We start from the raw sequence: 23,502 nt of genomic DNA on the forward strand, positions 1-23,502 counted from the left end.
AATTATCAGCTATGCCTTTCTACTTAGGATGTTTAATTAAAATAGCTAAGTTCTCTTTATCTCTAGTTTATCAGAAAAGTTCTTATCTAGCTCCAATTTTACACAGCAGTAAACAAAGATTTAATCTTATTTTGATTCCATAGTGACTTCATATTGGGATGTGATTTGGGCCATTTAATGTTTCAGTCCTTATATGCAGACTCTTTTTCTCATCTTAATAGGTCTTTGGGGAACCTACATTTTTAAAGTTTCTTTCTGTAGACAGGCAGTAGGAAAGGACCCTGCCTCAAATATGAGTCTGATTCTCTTAGTGAGGGTTGGATCCATTCCCAATCAGGAAAACCATATTAAGTAAAAAATTCTCCAGAATGTCTAACACAAAGAAACCTCGATTGAGCAGGCTCAAAAGTAGACCCACACCACTCCACAACATTTCAATTTCATTTATTAAGTGGAAGAGATTTAAAAGGTGGATAGCAAATTTTATTTTAAGAGTTATTTTACACTTCCATACATTTCTAAAAACAAAACCTAGAGAAAGCAAAACTAAGCCAGGACTGTCAGCCCAGTTTAGACCAATGTTTCCAACTCCTGGCTTCAGCCCAGAGCAGTTCCACACCAGGCAATGCATTCCACCTAGACAAAACAGCTGCTTTTTCAACTATTTCTTACTTCTTTTTTTTTTTTTTTTTTTTTTTTTTGAATGACCCTGCTATCCATGTAGCCTCAGCACTATTTTTGTGATTTTCCCCATATTTAAGACAAACCACCAGTTCTTACTTGAGATACTATCACTCTTTGTCTTCCCACCCTAAAAATGTTACAGGAAAGTAACAATGCTAACAGTTGTTTAACAATGTTTCTTTCCTTCTCTTTGTTTCTTTCCTCTGCATACTGGAGTAATCTCTATAGTGGGCAGATAGAGTCCAGGTCTCACTTATATGAGCATTGCTTTTAGACAGGCTTCATGACATGGTAATATCATAAGCATTGAAGTTTCCCATAGTCCTGTATAGTCTTGTAGTTACAGCTGCCTGGAATTAATGAGGAAAGTATCAGAATCCGATTAGGAATTTCCTTAAAAGTCATGGAAAGAAAGAGGAGAGGAATAGGAAGTGTGGAGAGAGAGCTAAAAGTTTCTGGAAAAAAAGAAAGAAAGGCAGTTTTGAAAATAATTTATGTTTGGCTTTGCAACTGTCAGCAAAATGTCAGAATAAATGGACATATCAAGCAATAAAACTGAAATCCACTAGCTCTTGAAAGAAATTGTGCTCAGTATAATTCCCCAAGCCTTATTCACTAGAATTCTGCATGAACACCAGAGCCCTTGTTTATAAATCCTTACACAGGAATGGATTTTAAATTACTTTGGAAAGAAAGGTGGAATTATGTTTTCAGGAAAAAAATGCAGCCTTCCTTTATGAAGGTTTCTTAGGCTAGGAAATGTATAAATTAAGCTGCAGTTAGCTTCTCTGTATTAATGCAAAGATCATACTTAGCATGACTGATTTATTAATTCTGTGAATAAATACTATAATGGGAATATACTTAGTTGGTTATCACATGGAAGAATTAATTTTTGATTAATACTAAAAATTGTGCAATCTTGCTTACTGTAAAACCAACCTAAACACTTTATACTTAAAAAAAAATAATTGCTAAAGAGCACAAATATTTCCTATATTTTAACAAATAACATTTTCTATTTGATACCTGGACAGGGACTTTTTACAAGGGCATGTAGTGATAGGACAAAGGGTAATGGTTTTAAATTGAAAGAGAGCAGATTTAGATTAGATATTAGGAAGAAATTCTTTACTGTGAAAGTGGTGAGGCACAGGAACAGGTTGCCCAAAGAGGTTGTGCCTGCCCCCTCCCTGGCAGTGTTCAAGGCCAGGTTGGACGGGGCTTTGAGCAACCTGATCTAGTGGAAGGTGTCCCTGCCCATGGCAGGGGGGCTGGAACTAAATGTTCTTTAAAGTCCCTTCCAGCCCAAACCATTCTATGATTCTGTGAAATATTTGCCTGAGAATAAACTATGCAGAAGGGATTCAGATAATGTGAATATGAAAATATGCATTAAAAAGGGAAATTAAAAATGTCTCTTCAATGAATATGGATCTGTTTTCAAAGCAGTCTTAATCCATATCTTTCTCTGAGAGCTAGCAGATTTTAAACTGGGACTGGATAGAGCTCATCAGTGAGATAATAGACCACTCATTGAGCTTGAAATGTATTTAAAGCACTTAGCTTTACTAATTTTCTGCTTATTGAGCCCTAATTTATGTTATTGTAAATCTGAAATAACTCTTTTGATGTCAAATGGTGTTATATAGGTTTCATACCAATGTAAAGGATAGCAGAATCAATCCATAAGCTTGTTCTAGTTCTGCTTCATCATTAGTATGTTGTGGGTGGGACTTAAAGATAATTTGTTGCGGAAAAGCAAATAATTTGAATTACAATGCATTCATTTTCACAGCACTATTTCCATCTGCTTAGTTCTCTGGAGGGTTAGTTCTGTTTGACACATCATTATATTTTTAGTTATAATCTTTTATTAACAACAAACAAATATGTTGACAGTGCAAAACATTTTCTTTCATGAGCAGTAAAAGATAGGCAAATGCTATTGAGGAAACAGAAAAAGTATATAACAGAGCGGAGGTAATACAAATTATAGGTTACATCGAACATAAATACTGTCATGAGCATTAGATCAAAGCCTTGCTTCTAATTAATTCATTCTATTTGAATGTTTCCCTAAGTAATGTTGTTCCGTTGTTACATGTTGCTAGCAGTATTTTTATTCAACTCTCTTGTGTCTTTTAATGTAGTAAACCATATTCCTTTAGGGCTCAATTCTGTGGTCTTCACTCAATCTAAATTCCCAGTTTGGTCTGGGGGCAGGATTTGCTTGAACAAGGACAAAAGAATTTAATCTCCAGTGTGTAGTTTTATCTGTACTCTCAAAGACTAAAAGCATTTTATTATAGCAGAGTCTAGAATTTAACATGAAACAGAAGAGTCTTAAATTCTACTCCACTTTCTGGTTCTGAATATTGTATAAGTTTTTCTTAGCTTCCCTTTTCATTCACATTGCCACCAATAAGATAGGTATAATAATGATCATTAAGTTCTTCTGACAGATAATTTGATGAAAGGCTCCGCTTACCTATGGTAGGTCAGATGCTGAGAAAGAAATCCTTTTTATGTGAGTAGGAAGGGATTCCAGAGAAAAATCTGCTTCGGTAATTTAGAGTCAGTTACAGAGTGTTTAAAAGACTAGCATTACATTGTAGCTGAAGTACAAGTTAGTCCCCAGGAACCCAAGGCATTGGCAGTGTGGAAAAGGGGCAGACAAATATCTTTGCTTCTCACTCTCCAGTTGTACCAGGCAGACAAGAATTACACTCTGTAAGTGTAGAAAAATTATTAGTTTATTTTTCCAAGGTCTTGCCTGGCACATATTATACAAGTTGAACACCTACCCTGCCTATCAGAAAAGTGTCGTATCTCAACTTCTCCAATTCAAATACGATATAGCAGAACTCACATTGTTCAGTTCCAAATATTTAACTGGGGAACAAATTAATCATCTGTAAGAATATATGCAGTTATCCTCTCCCAACAGTATTATGCCATGTACTTTGAACTGTTATAGAAAATGTCCTCTAAATCAACTTCTTTTTGATAATACAAACTTCTAAATAATATTTGAAGGACTAAAGCAGAAATTTACATTATCACACACAACATCTGCAATTTTATATAATGGAGCTCAAATACAGATTCACAGAGAGAGCATAAAAGGTTTCCTGAAGGGATAAAAAATGTGGACTCTTTTCCCACATTACACTGTCCTGCAGGTCCATAACACCCATCTTTCGATAACAGTAGCATATTCCCTTAGCAAAATAATCCTTGTATGTGAATCTAATGTGTATTTGTTGAGAAGAACACAGTGAATTCAGGCCTGAGCTTTAGATCACATGTAACATAGCCTGAAATCTGGGTCACCAATGACTTTAAAAGCCATTGTCAGAATCCCTTTTATCCCCTACATCTGCTTTTATACAGTTGCACACTATTTCCTCTATGACCCAGACCAATTAAAATAAATATTCTCACATATTCATTTATGTCGTATATTCCATTTTGCTAACCTGCTTTTCCTAAATATTTTCCTTCACAAGCATCCCAGTTTTTAACACGTCCATTCTGTTATCCTCCAAAATGTTCAATTTGCTTTAATTTCTCTGTTATCCCATTCTTCTCATTATTGTATCCTTTTTCCTACTTGAATGCCTTCACTTCTGTGAAGTTAAGCTCACAAATTACAACTGAAACCTTTAAGAAGTGGCTAATATGTGTAGATGTCATAAAAATAGTTGTGTCCTTGCTTACACATCTTTTAAGAACATTATTCTGATGTTTCTAAACACAAACCTAAATGCAATAAAAGAGAACAAAAAGCTTTGATTAAGAAAATGAAATCTGAATCAAACTGATTTAATTAGATGATGATTGGTATACCTTTTTAAATCTGTAATTTCCAAAATGGGTTAACATCCCTGAAAATGTTGATTGTGGAATTTAACACCGCCTGCATTATAGTGGTAAGAATTCAAACACAACCATTTAATTTTTGTAATTGAAAACTGACATTTCTTATGGTTCATTATTGATGTAAGAATAAAATATTTTAAAGTCAGGCTGGACTATTCATGTGTGAGGTTTATGTATCATATGTACAAAAGTGAATGTTTCATTAACAAAAACTTCTAGTCCAATATTAGGGTATGTTAATGAAGATAAGCAACCATTCTAATTTTCTAATAGATACATTTTTCCAATCTGATCACTCCTTATATATCTTTAATAATGATCTGTTTCTCAAGATTCCAGTCATAACATCACTCTCTGTATCTCAGCCCTGAAAAAGCTGTTTAGAGATCATGAAGTCCTATGTGAACTCCTATTTACAGCTTCATTATTGTAAACTATCTCTAACTCACATAAAAGCCAATTAAGAGGCAGCATGAGTAGCTATATTTAATATAGATAATATCAATGGCACATATTCTCTCTGCATGATTCAATTTAAAAACAAACTATGAATAACTATAGAAAATTTTTGTAATACTCCTGAGGTAGAATAAAGTTGTGCATAGTAGGTCTTCTTCGAGCTATAAAAATTTGCATTTATATCTAGAATGTATTATTTTAAGCAAAGGGTATCACACTTTACACATGAACAATTAAAGATCTCTGTTAAACACATGAATACAATATCCATTCATAAACCACTGTGAGATGAAGATGTTTTACTGAAAAAAAACCCAAGAATGTACAAAAAAATTCAAAGCCACAATTATTGAAATTAACCATAAAAATTATTTCAACGTTTCTATTAGTTTGAGAAATTCCAAGGAAAAATGCTTCTTTCTACATGTTAGCATAATGAAGTAGAATGCTCAGTTGCTGAGGAGAGAGGCTCCGAAGAGGAGGATAGCAGCGGGAGACGCTTCTGAAAGCATCAAAAAACCCACGGCAAAACCACAAGCCCAGAAGGCAGAAGCCCAGGGAACTGGGATTGCCTCAAGCCGCCTCCCCCTGAGTGGGAAGAGTGAGCTGTGAATGAGGACAGCAGGGACTCAGAGTGGGCAGAGACTAGAGTGACGATGCCCAACACCCCTCATGTACAACAGCAACCCCCAGGGACCACGAGCGCCCAGGACGGGCAAACAGGGTGTGGTGCGTCAGAGGGTGTGTGTGGCATGTCAGTGTGTGCTGCAGTCCGTGCGGGCAGGGCGAGCGGACAGGGCATGGTCCCTCTCCTGGGTCTAGAGCTTATCTGAGCTAGTTGTCATCGTATCGTCCTCTGTGAGTAGACTGAACCATGGTCTCCACTTGTGTCAGAACAACCACCAGAAAGAACGTGGTGACACAGATGGAGCCGCCATGCAGACATGCAGCGGTCCAGGTCCCAGGCTGCAGGGAGTGCCTGAGCCCGTCAGTCCTGTCGGAGGGCAGCAGGGACAGCACCTGTGTGTGCTGTGATCAGCTGGGTCACCTGTTCAGCCTGGTGGCAGAACTCAAAGAGGTTGAAAGATGAAGGCTGGGTCTCTCTAGACCAGGTATTAAAACCAATTCTAACAAGAACCCCAGAAGGGTCATTGTAGTGGGTGACTCCATTCTGAGGTGTGTCGAAGGCCCCATATGCAGACCAGACCTGCTTCATAGGGAAGTCTGCTGCCTCCCTGGGGCCTGGGTGAAGGACCTCATGGCAAAACTCCCTACTCCAGTGAGACCTAAGGACTACTGCCCTCTCCTCGTTTTTCAGGTAGGTAGTGACAAAATTACGAGGAAAAGTCCAAAATCTATGAAGAGAGATTTCAGGGCCTTGGGGAAACTGGTTAAGGGATCGGGGGCACAAACAGTGTTCTCCTCCATCCCTTCAGTTGCAGGGATGGATGAGGAAGATTACAGGAGAACTCAACAGGTGAACTTGTGGCTCTGAGACTGGTGTTACTGGAAGGGCTTTGGATTTTCCAATACCAGGTTAGTATACAGGATGCCAGACATTGTGGCAGTAGATGGGATGCACCTGTCCCAGAGGGGGAAAAGGATCTTGGAGCAGGAGTTAGCTGGGCTCATTGAGAGAGCTTTAAACTAGATTTGAAGGAGGAAGGGGACAAAACTGGAACTCCCAGACATAAGCCCCAGGGTAGTTTACCACAGTTTGTGGGCTGTTGTGCCAGTGATGACCCTCACCCTGTCATTGCAGTGGAGGCAAGGGATGGAGACATGCAGCACAACAAAGATGCAAGGCATATGAATGGATCAGTAACCATGGTAACACCTGTGAAAGGTCAGGCTGGATGTAGGAACTCTAAATGAAAAAAAGTGCTGGGGACATCAGCTCATCTGAAGTGCATGTATACCAATGCACACAGCATGGATGACAAACAGGAGAAGCTTGAAGTCATGATGCAACAGGAAAATTGTGATGTAGTGGCTATCAGAGAAACATGGTGGGATGCTGCCCATGACTGGAGTGAGCCAGCTGATGGCTACAAGCTCTTTAGAAAGGATAGACAAGGAAGGAGAGGTGGTGGGGTGGCTCTGTATGTTAGGGACTGTTATGATTGCTTTGAGTACAAGTGTAGTGAAGACAGGGTGGAGTGTCTTTGCATTAAAATCAGGGGGAAGGCCAACAGGGCAGATGTTGTAGTAGGAGTCTACTGTAGGCCACGCAACCAGCACAGAGAGATGGATGAGATATTCTATAGCCACTTAGGAGAAATCTCATGATCACTTGCCCTTGTTCTTGTGGGAGACTTTAACTTCCCAGACATCTGCTGGAAATACAACATAGCAGAGCGGAGCCAGTTCTGGAGATTCCTGGAATGTGTGGGAGAAAAATTCCTGATGCAGCTGGTGAGACAACCAACCAGAGAAGGTGCCCTGCTGGATCTCCTCTTTGTGAACAGAGAAGGGCTGGTGGATGATGTGGTGGTTGGAGGCCAACTAGGGCACAGCAGTCATGAAATAATAGAGTTCTTTATTCTTAGGGAGGTCAGGAGAGAGCTAAGCAGGACTGACATCCTGGACTTCCAAAGGGCTGACTTTGTCTTGTTTAGGCACCTGCTTGACAGGATCCTTTGGGAGATGGTCCTGAAGGGTATAGGGGTCCAGGAAGGCTGGGTGATCTTTAAGAAGAAAGTCTTAATAGCTTAGGAGCAGGTGGTCCCCCAGTGCTGTAAGAGAAGCCAATGCCAGAGAAGACCACCCTGGGTGAACAGGGAGCTTTGGCTGCAACTCAGGGAGAAAAGGAGAGTTTACAGCCTTTGGAAGAAGGGGCTAGGGACTCACAGTGATTACAGAGAGGCTGTGAGGCCATGCAGGGTGGAAATCAGAAGGGATAAAGCCCAACTGGAAATTAATGTGGCTTCAGCAATCAAGGATAACAGGAAATGTTTCTTTAAGTATGTGAGCAGCAAAAGAAAGACAAGAGAGACTCCATCCCCTGCTAGACACAGGAGGAAACATGGTAACAAGTGATGAGGAGAAGGCTGAGGTGCTTAATGCCTTCTTTGCCTCAGTCTTTAATAACAAGACTAGTTGTACTGAGGGAATCCAGCCTCCTCAGCCAGAAGACAGAGACTGGGAAAGTGACCCCCCTGCAATCCAGGAGGAGACAGTCAGTGACCTGCTGCATCACACAGACACACACAAGTCTATGGGACCGGATGGGATACACCCGAGGGTGCTGAAGGAGCTGGCTGGGGTGCTCGCCAGGCCGCTTTCCATCATTTATCAGCAGTCCTGGTTGACAAGGGAGGTCCTGACAGATTGGAAATTGGCCAGTGTGACGCCCATCTGTAAGGGTCGAAATGATAATCTGGGAAATTACAGGCCTGTCAGATTGACTTCAGGGCCTAGGAAGCCGATGGAGCAGCTCATCCTGAGTGCCATCACACAACACATGCGGGACAACCAGATGCTCAGGCCCAGTCAGCATGGGTTTATGAAAGGCAGGTCCTGCCTGACAAACCTGATCTCCTTCTACGACAGGGCAATGCACTTCTTGGATGAGGGAAGGGTTGTGGATATTGTCTACCTTGACTTTAGCCAGGCCTTTGACACGGTTTCCCACAGCATTCTCCTGGCAAAAGTGGCTGCTTGCGGCTTGGATGGGCACACGCTTCACTGGGTAAAAAACTGTCTGGATGGCCGGGCCAAAAGAGTTGTGGTGAATGGAGTTAAATCCAGCTGGAGGCCAGTTACAAGTGGTGTCCCCCAGGGCTCGGTTTTGGGGCCACTCCTGTTTAACATCTTTATTGATGATCTAGACGAGGGGATCGAGTGCACCCTCAGTCAGTTTGCAGATGACACCCAGTTGGGTGGGAGTGTTGATCTGCTCGAGGGTAGGGAGGCTCTGCAGAGAGACCTGGACAGGCTGGAGCCATGGGCTGAGGCCAACTGGAGGAGTTTCCATAAGGCCAAATGCCGGGGGCTGCCCTTGGGCCACAACAACCCCCAGCAGCGCTACAGGCTTGGGGAGGAGTGGCTGGAGAGCTGCCAGTCAGAGAGGGACCTGGGGGGGTTGACTGACAGCCGGCTGAAAAGAAGCCAGCAGTGTGCCCAGGGGGCCAAGAAGGCCAATGGCATCCTGGCTTGTGTCAGCAATAGCGTGGCCAGCAGGGACAGGGAAGGGATCTGACCCCTGTACTCGGCACTGGTGAGGCCGCCCCTCGATTCCTGTGTTCAGTTTTGGGCCCCTCACTACAAAAAGGACATTGAATGACTCGAGCGTGTCCAGAGAAGGGCAACGGAGCTGGTGCAGGGTCTGGAGCACAGGGCGTACGGGGAGCGGAGAGGGAACTGGGGGTGTTTAGTCTGGAGAAGAGGAGGCTGAGGGGAGACCTCATCGCCCTCTACAGCTACCTGAAAGGAGGTTGCAGAGAGCTGGGGATGAGCCTCTTTAACCAAGTAACAAGTGATAGGTCAAGAGGGAATGGCCTCAAGTTGCACCAGGGAAGGTTTAGATTAGATATTAGGAAGTATTTCTTTACAGAACGGGTTGTTAGGCGTTGGAATGGGCTGCCCAGGGAGGTGGTGGAGTCCCCATCCCTGGAGATGTTTAAGAGTCGGGTTGACAGCGCTGAGGGCTCTGGTGTAGTTGGGAACTGTCAGTGTGAGGTTAATGGTTGGACTCGATGATCTTCAAGGTCCTTTCCAACCTTGATGATTCTGTGATATCACTTCTTATCTAAGAGTTCCTGTGGAAATATTTAAAATAATATCCTGCCTATTACTCTGTAAGTTCAATGAATTTTGTCCTGTAACTGAATCCATATAGGTACACTGTTGCAGTGAATACTTTCTGCCATTTTATTTCTGCCCTCCATCTCGAAGTTTACTGTTATTTAGCATTACTTGATTTCCAGATTTCTTCTCAAATAACCTGCCTATGCACAACTATGCAGTAGTCAGAATAGCAAAGAACTGAGCTAGGATTATGTGTGTAAACTCGTAACTCCAGGTATTCTGGTCATTTGGAACACTGTAATAATATGTTTAAATCAAAGCATACATATTTTCAAAAGCCACCATTTCCATAGTTATAATGGTAATTCATGAAGTAAAGGTAGGCCAAGGGCTTTGCCTTTGCAGAGCAGTTCCTTTCAACTCACTGCATATGCACCAATAAGCAGGCAAACTCACAGAATAAACAAAAGCCTTGGAGACACTGCGCTATTTGTCAAGGCACAAGGGAAGAGCTGACAGTGATGGATGTACAGTTTCACTGTTTAGTGTGCTCGTGAGGGCCTCCTTAACTCAAGGGGTGCCCGCTCTGTGCTGGCTCAGAGATCCTCACACACAGAAGGCAGTTCAGCTGCTGGCACAGAGATGCTTGGTCCATTCAAGCAGGGATGCTGCTGGGCGCAACTGCAGATAGAATGATAATATACCCATATTTCACCAGTCTCCTGCTGCAATTGAATAACACTTTTATCCAGGATTGGAAAAGCAGCATTAGGCAGCTACCTGATACTTGACTTCCGGCCTTCTAAACCATAGATTTCTTTAGAAATTATTGTATCTAGGTTTATATATGGAAAAAAAAAAAAAAAAAAAAAAAAGCTTATTTACTCTTTCCCTCAACTACTAAGAAGGTGATGTACAAGCTCTCTAATCTGTGTATATCTTCATGATTTAAGAAGTGGATCCAAAGTACAATGAAGATGAATTTTACACTTCTCTAAGGTAGATTGTCTAATCAAGCATTCTCTGTGTACAAGCTGCAACAAAAATTCTAATTAAAATGTAACCTAGGGTGGCTTCAACAATTCTAATCTATGGGAACTAATCCTCAATTCAGGTAAATTAACTCTCAGGTCTTAATTTGCCCAGATTCCCTTGCAGTCTTCCTTATTTAAGGAAAGTAGTTTGCTAGAATGTTTCAGCCTCTGGGCCAGTGGCTTCATCCCCTAAATATGTGCTTAAAAGAGAGACACATTCAACTTCCGGTATCTTCTGTATCCAGCAACAAGGTGTTTTTTTGAGGTGAATACCATCCAAAGCATTATATATGTGAGTGTCTATGTGAATGTGTTTCCTCCCCTTGTGCCCCCCATTCATTTTCTTAGACAATATTTTTTGACTGGTCACATTAGACATTGACAGAATATTTTAAATTAAGAGTTAGGACCACTTTATATCCTAACACAAGTAAAACAAGAATCTATCACTGAATCACATAAGACAATTAAACCAGACCTAGCTGTGTTTGAAACATTGGAAAATACTACAGAAAGTCAGAAAATTACCTGACACTGTTTCTGACTTGTGCTTAACATGCAAAAACATCTGGGATTTCCTAATATGTAATTAATCTCAGAGGATTTTTATAATTCAGTGTGCATTATTCCTAATATATGATTAATTGTTGTTTATCAGTTTTAAGTTTTGTCCTTCCATCATAACTAGTCCATCATTTAACTAGTCAACTATATTTCACAGTACTTGAAGTTACCATTTTAAAATTACTTAAGTGAAATATGTAAGAGTTACTAACCCAAGTGAGCAATATATGCATCAAAAGAAATTGAACCCATTTGAAAATGACTGGCACATAAGAAAAAAAAACAAACAAACAAAACACAAATGACAAAGCCCAAAAGGGATCCTAGTCAGATTTACCTCTGCAATAAGTGACACATTAATTTCACTATGGTTTTGTCTGCTTGCAGTAATCAGTATCTGAACCATAGGAGATAAGCAACCAAAACCAGAATGAATTGATGCTTGATGGTTTATATACATACATATTTAATAAGATAACATTAATCTCCTGACATCATAGTCAACACACAAAATGCTCCTACATGGTTGTGAACATTGTTTTATATTAGTAGGGCACCTAAAACAGTGAGATGTCAAGAGAAAACCACAAAAATTTGACACTAGGATCAGAAAGGAATAGAAACAGCATACATATGATAGATATTTAACATCATGTTTAGAAAGTATAAAAGTCTTGGTCTGATTAGTATAAAAGAAATGAACAAGATCTGTAAATCTTTTAATAATTTTATTATTATTTTAAATCAAGTTCTGTTCTTTAAGTGGTCTATGTTTTTTTATTTTAGAGAGCTGGTCACAAGAGGGCAACATAGTTACATACATATGGAGCAGTTCTGACATTCCACCCAATGGAAATTAGTAGTATAGAAAAAGTACAACAGTAGGGTATGAGAGTTGTTTATTGATCAGTGTTTGTAACGCAGTAAATACCAGATTATAATTACAAAAGTTAACCTTAATGCTGTCCCTCTATACAGGTTACATAATACAATCTGGTCTCGGTGTGACACAATATTTTCAAATACCATGTAAATGTGTCATACAATTTTCACTACATTCTTAAAGGATATGCCTCCTCTCATTGGAAATCTGTACAACTTTTGCCAGATCTGTACATGCATTTCACACTATTGCTCAGGAAAACATAAATCAGACAAGTAAACCAGAGAATAGTCTAAAAATGCCACTGTCACTGGTTTTTCAGATGCTCTCTTTTAATTTATTGATTATATTTTGGTTTTACCTGTAGGAGCTCTGCCTCATTCAGAAAGAATAAGCTAGGTAGCTTAGTGATTAGCGGATACAAGATATTTGGTAGAATATGAGTAGTACATTCAACCTGAATTCCCTAATTATTGTTTTCTTAATAAGATCAACAACATCAACAGAAGTTCTTCAGTGAACCATTCCTTAAAGGAATATTTTACTTTTTTGTTTCAATTTAAAGATTCTCCAGAATGAAAAAGGACAAAAACCTTCCAATAAGATTTCAAAATACTTTTTTTTTTTTTTAATGCAGATCTAGCCTTAAAAATATTGATAGAGAAAGCTTTTGTAGGTCTCATATTCTGAAAAGACAAAGGCTACTGTCTTAGTGCTGATTATCACTTCCAAGGTTATTCACTATGTTTATACTGGATTTAAGTCATACAACACACAAAAGAGTCAAGAGATTTCCCATTATAGGTGCAATGCTGATCAGCAATATCGTCATTATTAATTACCACAACAACATCACAAATTGTGTACAGGAAATCAACTGAAACAAGACTTCCAAGGACTCTCTGACAATGTCAGACAAAAGTAAGTTCCAATCACTATAGTAACAGCTGTGAGCAACCTTCTGGTTGTATCACAGTCAATGGCAAAACTCCCACAAACATCAGAAAGGCCTCGAGTTCATTTTGTGGCAGTCATCCATGAGCCACACAACTAGCACTGACATTTTAGATGTGAAATAAGACTAATAAATTTCTCTACAGCTTGCTTGTAAATTAATGCATATACATTGTCTAGAGTGCTTGAATGACTAAACTATATACTGAAAATTCTGTAAAGCCAAAGTCCAGGCTTCTTCAAGGACAGAGACTTAAAGATGCAGATCTGTTACTTACTCAATATATCTGAGAAACATCTGTGGATTTTATTTTTCTCTTGTCACAGTCAGCCTGCCACTCTTCCTTTGTACATTCCAGAGTTTTCAAACTGTTCTTCCTGGGGTGAAAGAAAGATGAGGAGAGAGGGGATATAAAGGAGAAAAAATAAAATTCAAGAACAAGTTCCACAAAAATTCTATTTATTCAAAAATGAAATATTATATTAAAAATGCCAATCCAAACATAATAACCAAAAAAGAAGTGGTATGAACACTTTAATTTATGTAAAGTTTGTTAACATTTATTCTGCGGAAAAAAATCCTTTTTTCACAATTTCTTTAATTTCTAACCACCTGAAGCAAAATTAGGACCAGTGAGCGTTTCTCTTACTCTACACATTGTTGTACGGAGAACTTAATGAAACTGAAACTGTAATTTAATGTGACTTTTTTTTTTTTTTTTTAAAGTGTGGTCTGTAACACACCAGTTCATTTAGTCCCAGACCTTCAAATGGTACGATCCTTCTCCATATCAAAATCTCATAGCAGGAAAGTAAAACTGAGGTGATAGTCATTTTTATTGTTTTTGTCATCATAGTCTCATTGCTTTTCATCTTCATACTTTAACTTACACAGCACACAAGGTCCGTGAGCTAACTCCCCTGGAGCTATCTTGAATGAGATCATCTTATTTTGTTAACAGCTCTCTCTCTCTCTCTAAGATTTCAACATGCTTTCGCTTGTTCATCTCACTGATCACCACAATCTTGATCCTTCTGGCGCTCCTCTAGTTACATTTATTTATAGATCTTTATCATCCACAAACATTCATGCCTTAATGCCTAAAACCCTGAGACTTCAGAGAATCCGTATTGCAGTGTTGATTTTGGTTGCCTATTGTCACGTGAATTCTTTGAAGACAGTAGGTTTTAAGGAGAATCCAAGCTGCACAGTTACTGAACTGCTGCATAAAATAATTATGATAACAGCTGAAATGCTATTAAGACTACACCCTTTTGATAGACCACCCAAGTTGAGCTAAAAATGCAGCCACATTAGAGCTAACTCAGGGAAAATAAAGGCATGTCAGATATATAAACCCCACTGATTTCCATATATCTGTGGAATCTATATTTAAGACTAATGATTTGCATGGGAAAAAGCAGGTGATGCAAAAAAAACAACTACAACTGAAAAAAAAAAAGCATGCCCTGGTGACTGCAATCTAAAGGAAGAATGTGCTGAAGCCCTTTTTAAAGCAGACCTTTTATCATACTGTAAGACAGAGAGAATTAAATCCCAAAACAATGTAAAATTGTATCTATATAAAATTGTATGGATAGCAAAGTTAAAACGTTAATTCCTCAGTGGTTGTACAGTAGAAAACAGAGGAGCTGATCTTTCTTAGTAGTTATAACTAACACTAATTTGAAAGAGCTCCTGACTCCAATAATCAGACTAGTGACCCCAGTCTTCACTGCTTGAACTGAAATATCGTTTTAACCTGCAAGAAAACTGTAGATAGGTGATTTCAAATAATTTCCAATGTTTTTTCTATAACTGTACTGCACATCTCAGTAAAAAATAAACATTATAGTAAAATATATAATAAGGTTTAAGAATGGTAGTGGGCTGTGAAAAGTAAGATGTGCATAAAGTATTTAGTTTTCCATATACTGCAGAGATATTTTAATTGTTACGTATTCACTTTCACTACTCCTAAAATCATTCTTTGTGCGCTCCCTTGTGGAACACGAACCATTCTCCACGGAAAGGTCAGCTACCTCAAAACTCCTTCCACTTCTTTCTGCAAGGAACCCAACATGAGTGAGTAATTACAGAAATTTCAGCAAGCAAGCCTCTCCTATCTCCTACTGGTCATGTCTTTTAAAGCTACTATTATCCCCTAATGACCTATAAAACCTCAGAAAGAAAGGCAACAGATAAAACTCCATCTGCTTTCTTTCTCTGCCTAGCTTCAGCATGATGGAAATCAGAACCCCTGACTGTGTTATGGCCCTGTGTCAACCCTTCTGCTGCTGCTGTCACCCATGGTAGCTCTCTTTTCATGACAAGTTCCTCCTCATTAGCTTTAGCTTTCCTACTGCAGGTGAAATTCACACACTCATTCTGCTGTTCGGCTGGCTTTCAGAATGTCATTTACCTAAGACTCAGGACCTCATCCAAAGTCCAGTGAATCTTCCCAAAATTCTGAGATTATTTAGATCTAATCTGTGATCTGAAAAATATGAAAAAACTTGGTTAATTGGTCTTTCACGTTTCCTTTTATCATATTCAACGCAATTTTGACACTTCTTTCAAAGAGCAAAGGAACTTCACACTGACATGAAACTTTTTCCCATGTGACACATTCAGAAAAAAAAAATTCCTTGCAATAGAAAAAGCACAGCAGAAATTTCACTGTAGGAGTACTGTGAGGGACAAATTAATGTAATGGGCTGCACTAAGTCTTGTGGAAAGTTCTAAAACAGTGATTTAAATTTCTCCTTAAAAAAAAAAAAAAAAAGCAGGTTCCAGTCACTCAGTCTCCAAGTGACAAACATAGAGTAATAAGAAATTTCACAAAGAAATTTTGAAATAGATGTCCAATAATAGTTGCTAATATTTTGGTGACACTTGAAAACAGCTATTTATTCTAAGTTTTCACACAAAGCTATAAAAAGTTGAGTTCTTTAAACCATTTTTTTTTCGTAAGTACTCAGCTTCTATAGCTTCTTATAGAGTCCAATGGGAGCCAGGTGTACTCATAATCATTAAAACCATGACATCTTTTCACATTAGCTATAAAGACACATATTTCCAACTTCATTATTGGAGTCACAAGTGAAATGTTGATCTCACTGAAGTTATGAGATTTTAGAAAAGCCAGCATTTTAACAAAATTTGAACAATTTCCCTTATTATATGATTTTTAAATTACTATAAATGTGGGAGCAAAAGATGTCTCCCACAGAAATTTTTGCCACACTGGGCGCTTGAAGACAACATAATACATGTGTATTTTTTGACAAGAAAAAATGCCATTTAGTCTAAGAACAAAGCTTAGTCAGAAAAAAGATCTGGCTAACCTTGGTAGGTTGAACATGGTTAAGGGCCAGATGCCCACGCAGTTGATCTCACTCCCTCCTCAACAGGAGAGGGAGCATGAAGAAAGATGGAAAAGCTCATGGGTCAAGATAAATACAAGGAGATCACTTCACCAATAACCACCACAGGCGCAACAGGCTTGACTTGGGGAAAAATACTTCTAATATTTTCCCAGTTATAGTTGGATGGTGAAAAACACAAAAATGAAAACCTTTCTCCTCATGCCCCTCACTTCTTTCCATGCTTACCTTCACTCCTTCATTCCCCGACTTCTCTACCTCCTCACCCCCTGCTGAATGGGCGCTGGGGGCTGTGGGCTGTGGGGCTGCGGCCATTCCGTGCCAGCTCCTGCGGCCGCTCCTTCCTCCGGAGGCTTTTCCCCGCTCCAGGCCGGGGCCTCTCCAGGGGCTGCAGGGAAACCCCCGCCCCAGCGGGGCCTCTGCCGGGGCCGCAGGGGCCTCTGTGCCGGGGCGCCCGGAGCCCCTCCTGCCCTCCTGCCGCTCTCCCCTGGCAGGGGGCTCGCAGGGCTGTTTCTGCCCCTGTTTCCCTCGGGCCTGGCTGCCGGGCAGCGCTTTGCCCTTCCTTACCCAGGCTTTCCCCGAGGCGCCCGCCCGGGGCTGAGGGGCTCAGCTGTGCCCTGCGCTGGGGCCCTGGGAGCCGCCTGGAACCGGCTGTGTCCGGCGCGGGGCAGCCCCGGCCGCTCCCCCAGGGGCCCAGGCTCTCCCACATCAATTCTAGAAAATCTGAAATTAAAAGCAAAAGTGGAGCAAAGATTATGCCCTGAAGTTGTTTGATCAAAACCTGCAAATGAAGCTTTCCCAATTGAACAATTCTTCTAGACCTTAAATCATTCTAGAAAGTTAATTTAAAACAGAAGTCTCAAGCCAGCAGTGAGGATTGTATAGCTGTTTAATGCAGGGTTCCAGGATGGCTCTGAGAGCCCTTAGAAGTGTGCTTTTAAAATGTAGAACCTTGCAGTTGGTTTTTCATGCTTTTCAGCTATAGAATGTATTTCATTGTGCCACGAGATTTTCCTAAGAATTTCAAGTGCTCTTTTTTTTTCAGGAAAATCACGCTATTTATGCCACTATGTAATTTTAAACAAGATTTTTCTTTAAAGCACAGTTTTGTTCACCTTGTCATTTGGTGTACTCTCTCTATGGAATACTTACGTGGCCGTTCTGAAATATTCAAGAATATATTTTCAAAGTATCGGTAGGGCTGGTCGCTTTTTGAAAATAGTTGGTGGTGCAATACAGTGACATTCCTAATGAAGAAGTTCAGTTAATGGTATGCAAAACCAATCAACAACTGGATTCCACTTAGATTTTTCAGTGATTAGTTTTGTGGTTGTTCTTCTATAAAATCTGAAATACCAGCAAAATGCATGCCGAAAACTATTCCTGCAAAGGACGTAGCGTGGCAGACCCTCCAACTCAGAACTCACTAATCAAAACAGCCAACATAAGTACCAATTGGCTATTGCTTCTGCAAGAATTTCTATTCTACACAGGCTAAAAAGTTACTATTTCCTTGATCTCCAAACAACATCCAGGAAAAAGAACAACTCAATAACCTGTTTAAGAAATATCAATGGCAACAACCATCATATCACACTGATCAGGACCTTCACTAACCTGAAGAACGATAGTCTCCAGAAACATTTGAATCAGTAAGGTTCCACTCTATTCTCGAGTTCAAAATTTTCATACAGTTACAAATAAGCCTTGATAATTTGATCTACTGCATTCTGGGTCAGAAGCTCAGGTTTTAGTCCAAATGACTTCAATAAGCTCAATCTTACTGTCTCGGACATGTGCTTTGGATAGGTTGAGGCAATAGGCAAAAAAGGTTTCTTTTAATAGCTGTAAAATGCACACATAATAGATAGATAGCTCTTCTAGCTATATTATTCTCTGCTGAACTTTAGCAAAGACAACAGAACTCAAGCACAAAATCTGCTCGAGTTCAGAAGAAGACAGCAATATTTCAAATCTTCCTCATGAGGAGATGAGCAACTCTCATCTGTAATTCCTTTGTCTCCAAGAGATTTTAAATCTATTCATTTTCAGACTGAAGACATTCTGCATTTTATCAACACAAATAATAGTACACATTGTCAGATGCACTGCATTTCCACAGCTACGCTTTTTTTGGCAGAAAAGACAAGTAAATAACCCTCAATCTCCCTCTACTTTACTTAATTTGTTTCTGCTATCTCAGAACAAACTATTACTGTGTTTATAAATCAAAGCGTAGTGCTTCTTAACTGCTTGACAATCTTAAATGGACTGAACAATTTGGGGGACTACAAACTGCACGCACATCTCCTGGTGAGGCACAGAGGTCTGGAAATGCACAAAACTGGCAATCCGGAGCATCCCACATGCTTCGCTATCATAAACACTGTAGTCAGTGCTATGTAAAGACAGTGCTAAAAAAAAATAAATAAAAATTCAAAGTTGAGAAAACATCTAATACAAAACACTAACTTACCTAAATAGGATTAAATTACTGAACTTTAACAGTGGGGCTGCAGTACCAAGGAAAGCCTTAAATCAGTTACGTGAAGGAAAAGAGGAGACATCTAAAGACACCGAGCATAATGTTAACTAAGGAGTTCTATAGAAGTAGTTTGTATCCCTTAGAAAGTTGATAAACTTCATGAGAGCAGATCTAGAGTATTCCAACATAGGGTAAACACAGATATACTTGGGAAAATCTTCAGCAAGGCTTTGCTTATTTCTCATTGAACCCTGGAACACCTGATGGAAAGCCTGGCTTTGCTCTCATTCAGGATAGCAAGGCTCTGAACCAGTCCTTTCCCAAAATCTCCACACAAAGGGAATAATCCTTTACAGCTGTCCTAACTCCAAGTTACATGTCTGAATATCAGTTTAGCTCCTTTTAACAAGCATGGGCATAATTATGACTGCAAAATTCCCTGTCCATTTTTGCCTTTAATAGCAAGAATTTACAAAGGAATAACCACAGGGGCAAAAACTTTCTCAGACCACACATCGAAACCTAGCATTTGGATAGATCCTTTCTCCTTTCTTCCTGAGGGTTTGTTCCTTGACTTGGGTGTTTAGCCTCAAAGTCACACTCTAGTCCTTCAAGTATTTCATTTAGGATCCTTATGATACAATTTCATACTTTTAATTTATCTGACAAAAAAATAGCAGATTACAGCATAACTAAGAATTTCAGTAGTGATGGACTCACTGTTATCAAGGAGAGATTTAATGGGTTTACTGGTTTTATGCCAGTCTGTAGGCAAGAATTATTTACAGCCCAATATTCATTCAGGCCTTCCAAATTTTGTTCAAGAAAAGCAAACTTTGGATACAGCCAGCAAAAATTATTCCAAGCACTTTCGCAGTCAATTGAAGAATGAAGCTGCTTGGCTAAAATTGGAAAATGGAATATATTATCATATGATATTACTTCACAAACTGAAAACAGTTGTTTGAAAACATTTTTCTTCTTTACAAAAGTGGCACTTCCTTTGCATTTCACTTGCACAGCAAGGCTATACTTCCCCTCTTCCTCTCCTCATCCCATTCTCAAAATAAAAGAAAATAAATGTAACATTAGGAAGATAAAGACTGGCATCGAGCGATGAAAGAGTACATTCTAAATTAAAATTTTCTGGAAAGACAACTGCATGATATTTCTACTGAAGATTCAAATCCTTGATAATCCTGGTAGTTCTGTATTCCATGGTAAACTATAAAGATACTTCTAAATATATATTTTTTTCAAAACTAACAGAAAAAAAACCAAAAAAACAACTTCTCCAGCACAATATAGTTTAAGTGCTTGCTTACTTGAACACATTGATTGAAATTTATAAATTAAAGACAATATAAAACTAATAGAATGGGATGCACAATTTCTATAATGAGACAGTTCTGAAAACAATCCATTTAGGATTGGATTTTTTAAAAATTCAATTTGATATGTAGTGTCATTAAAACGATTTAGGAGCTTTGGGGGCAAAAATATGTGAACTCAGTACTACAAGAACTCCTATTTAATCCCTTGACTAAAGCTTGACCTTCTAAAACTAGCAAAACCTTCCTGTTTGAGATTTCAAATTCCACTAGGTAAGAAAACAGAGATATTAACTATGTCACATCTTCCCACAGAATTATTGAAGGAGATGAATAATGAACAGTATTATCATAACTACAATTTTCATTATGTCAATTATATCTTTGACTCTCAAAACATTGGCTCATATCTTGGGAAAATATGTCCTTACTTTGAAAAAAAGCTGTAATGAAATACTAATCCAATAACATGACAGTATACATGGACATTTTGAGAGGATTACTGATGTTAAACGGTTCATCTTAGCTCTAGACAAATGATTCATAATTTTTATTTACTGCAAAAAACCATATTTCATTCTCCTTTATTTTGTCAGAGGAACCTTAATTTGAACTATTGTAGCTAGAGATCAGGGGATATAATACATTAATAAAAGCATGATTTCATAATATTGTAGAGATGGAATTGTTATAGACATGGAGAGGAAATACATTATTAATGCAGCTGGTGTATCTAGTAAAAGCAGATCTTAACCCAGTGACCAGATGCAGCATACCCTGGAATTATGGAAGTCTGCCTATTGATTTTAATGGTTATCAAATGATCACAGACTTCAGTGATGCTTTGTTGTTGTTTCAGGCTGTTGAGTACCCATTAATATCTTGAATGTTAAATCTGTGATTTCACTGCAGTAAATTAAATTTTGGGCTGATTTACTAAAGTTGTCTGATCATTATTTTATACCTCAGACTCATTCATCATTTACTCTCAAGCATTCTGCATTTGTCGAATATGGCAAGATGCTTCAAAATGCAGTGGGGAAGACAATCCAGCTTTGATCATATTTTGTCTTACCTGTGTTTGTTACAGAGAACTTCTGTTTGCATTCTTCATGAGTTAGAGCCCAGGAGAGGGATTCAGACTTCTCTCTATGCTCTATGCAGTGCTCTGGGAATCCAATAAACCTGCTCACAGATTTTCAACTGGGAGTCCTTCTCTGTCTTTTGTTGATTTTGCGGTTTGCTCTCAAATACAGCAGGAAATTTTGGCTGATGTTTTCAGAGTTGCCTAAGGGATTTTGATGACCAGTTCCTATTAAAATTAATGAGAATTGAGCATACAAATCCCATTGGTATTCTCACCCTTTATGTTATTAAAACAATAAAAGTTGGAGAAGAGTGACATGTAAAATAAAATTTATGTTGCATTAAAAAAGAAAGTCTTGCTATCTATAAAACCATTCAGCAGTCCCTTTCCCCTCAACCTTCACTGAAATCCTTTATGGACACTCCATGAAAACACTTTTATTACAGCTCTGGATGCTCATACTTGCACCTTGCTTTATGTGGATTGTTTGACTGCTATTTATATTATATTACAGTATATTTCTGAAACTTTGACCTCTAATTTGGGGAAAACGCCATAATAATAATAATAATAATAATAATAATAATAATAATAATAATAAATGTCAATAAGAGCATCATTTTTTAACAATTTTGCTGATGCTTTATATCTTTCACATTTTACTTTCATTGGCTGATTAAGAGCTTCTGAGGACTGGACATACCTTTGTTCTAAATGTTTAGGAATCAGTCCTGCATGATGTAGTCCTAGAAATGGAAAGTAAGAACACACTTGAGGCACTTGAGTGCTGCCATTAAAACTTTAGTTGCAAGCTGAAGGACAGATTCACCATTGATATCACAGAATACTGAGAATTTAAGAGATATACCGATAGAGTGCAAATGCATTCAAAATGGTTCTCAGGGTTAGGACAGAACTAAAAGCTTTTTTATTGTCCAGCTCAATAAGGCAGTGACAGATCTTAAGCTCTTATGACACAAGAAATGGCTGGAAAAAGAAATCTCATGAAACAAAATGAAACAAAACAACAACAACAACAACAAAATATTTTTGAAAAATATTTATCCAACACTTAAATAAAATGTTAAAAAAATCCAGAAAATTAATCTTGGGGTTTGTTTTTGCCTGTCATTTATTTGAAAAACAGATGTCACTTCCTCTTGTAGGAAGCAAAACTGACATAACTCTTCAACAAAATCAGTCAGAAAGCCATAATTTAATTTTCTTGATGGAATTTTCAAATTTTTGAAAACAGATATTTTAGTTGAAAAATTAATGAGATGGAAAATATTCAACAATAAAATTATTTCTGTCCAAATACAAAACAGTTAAAAAACCTTATTCCATACTTCTATAAATCAATTAATAAATACAATGTCTAATAAATCTGTGTGCTCTTACTTATATTACATTTTCTAGATATTAACAAATAGATTTTATTATTATCTTTACAGAAATTTAAACTAAATTTTGTATAACTTTAGAATCTCTGTCTCTCCTTCTTCCTGTTCTCCCTTTTTTAGAGAAATTGTATGCTTGGTTGTGTTTTAACACTGTAGACAGCTAAACAACATAAAGCTGTTCTCTCACTCCTCCCCAATGGGATGAGGGAGAGGTTCAGAATAAAGGTAAAACTCATGTGTTGATATAACAACAGTCTATTAGGAAAAGAAAGGGAAAATAATAATGATAAGAGAATATACAAAACAAGTGATGCACCATGCAATTGCTCATCACCCACTGACCAATGCCCAGCCAGACCCTGAGCAGTGGGCCTTTATCCCCTGGCCAATTCCTTCCAGTTTTCTTGTTTAGCATGACGTCAAATGGTATGGAATATCCCTTTGGCCAGTTTGGGTCAGCAATCCTGGCATGTCCCCTCCCAGCTTCTTGTGCACCCACAGCCTTCCTTCTGGCAGGGCACTATCAAAACCTGAAAAGTCCTTGCCTTAGTGTAAGCACTGCTCAGCTACAACTAAAATATCAGTGTGTTATCAAAA

Source organism: Athene cunicularia (genome assembly GCF_003259725.1).
Source record: "Athene cunicularia isolate RWA chromosome 2 unlocalized genomic scaffold, athCun1 chr2_part1, whole genome shotgun sequence".
Classification (NCBI taxonomy): domain Eukaryota; kingdom Metazoa; phylum Chordata; class Aves; order Strigiformes; family Strigidae; genus Athene; species Athene cunicularia.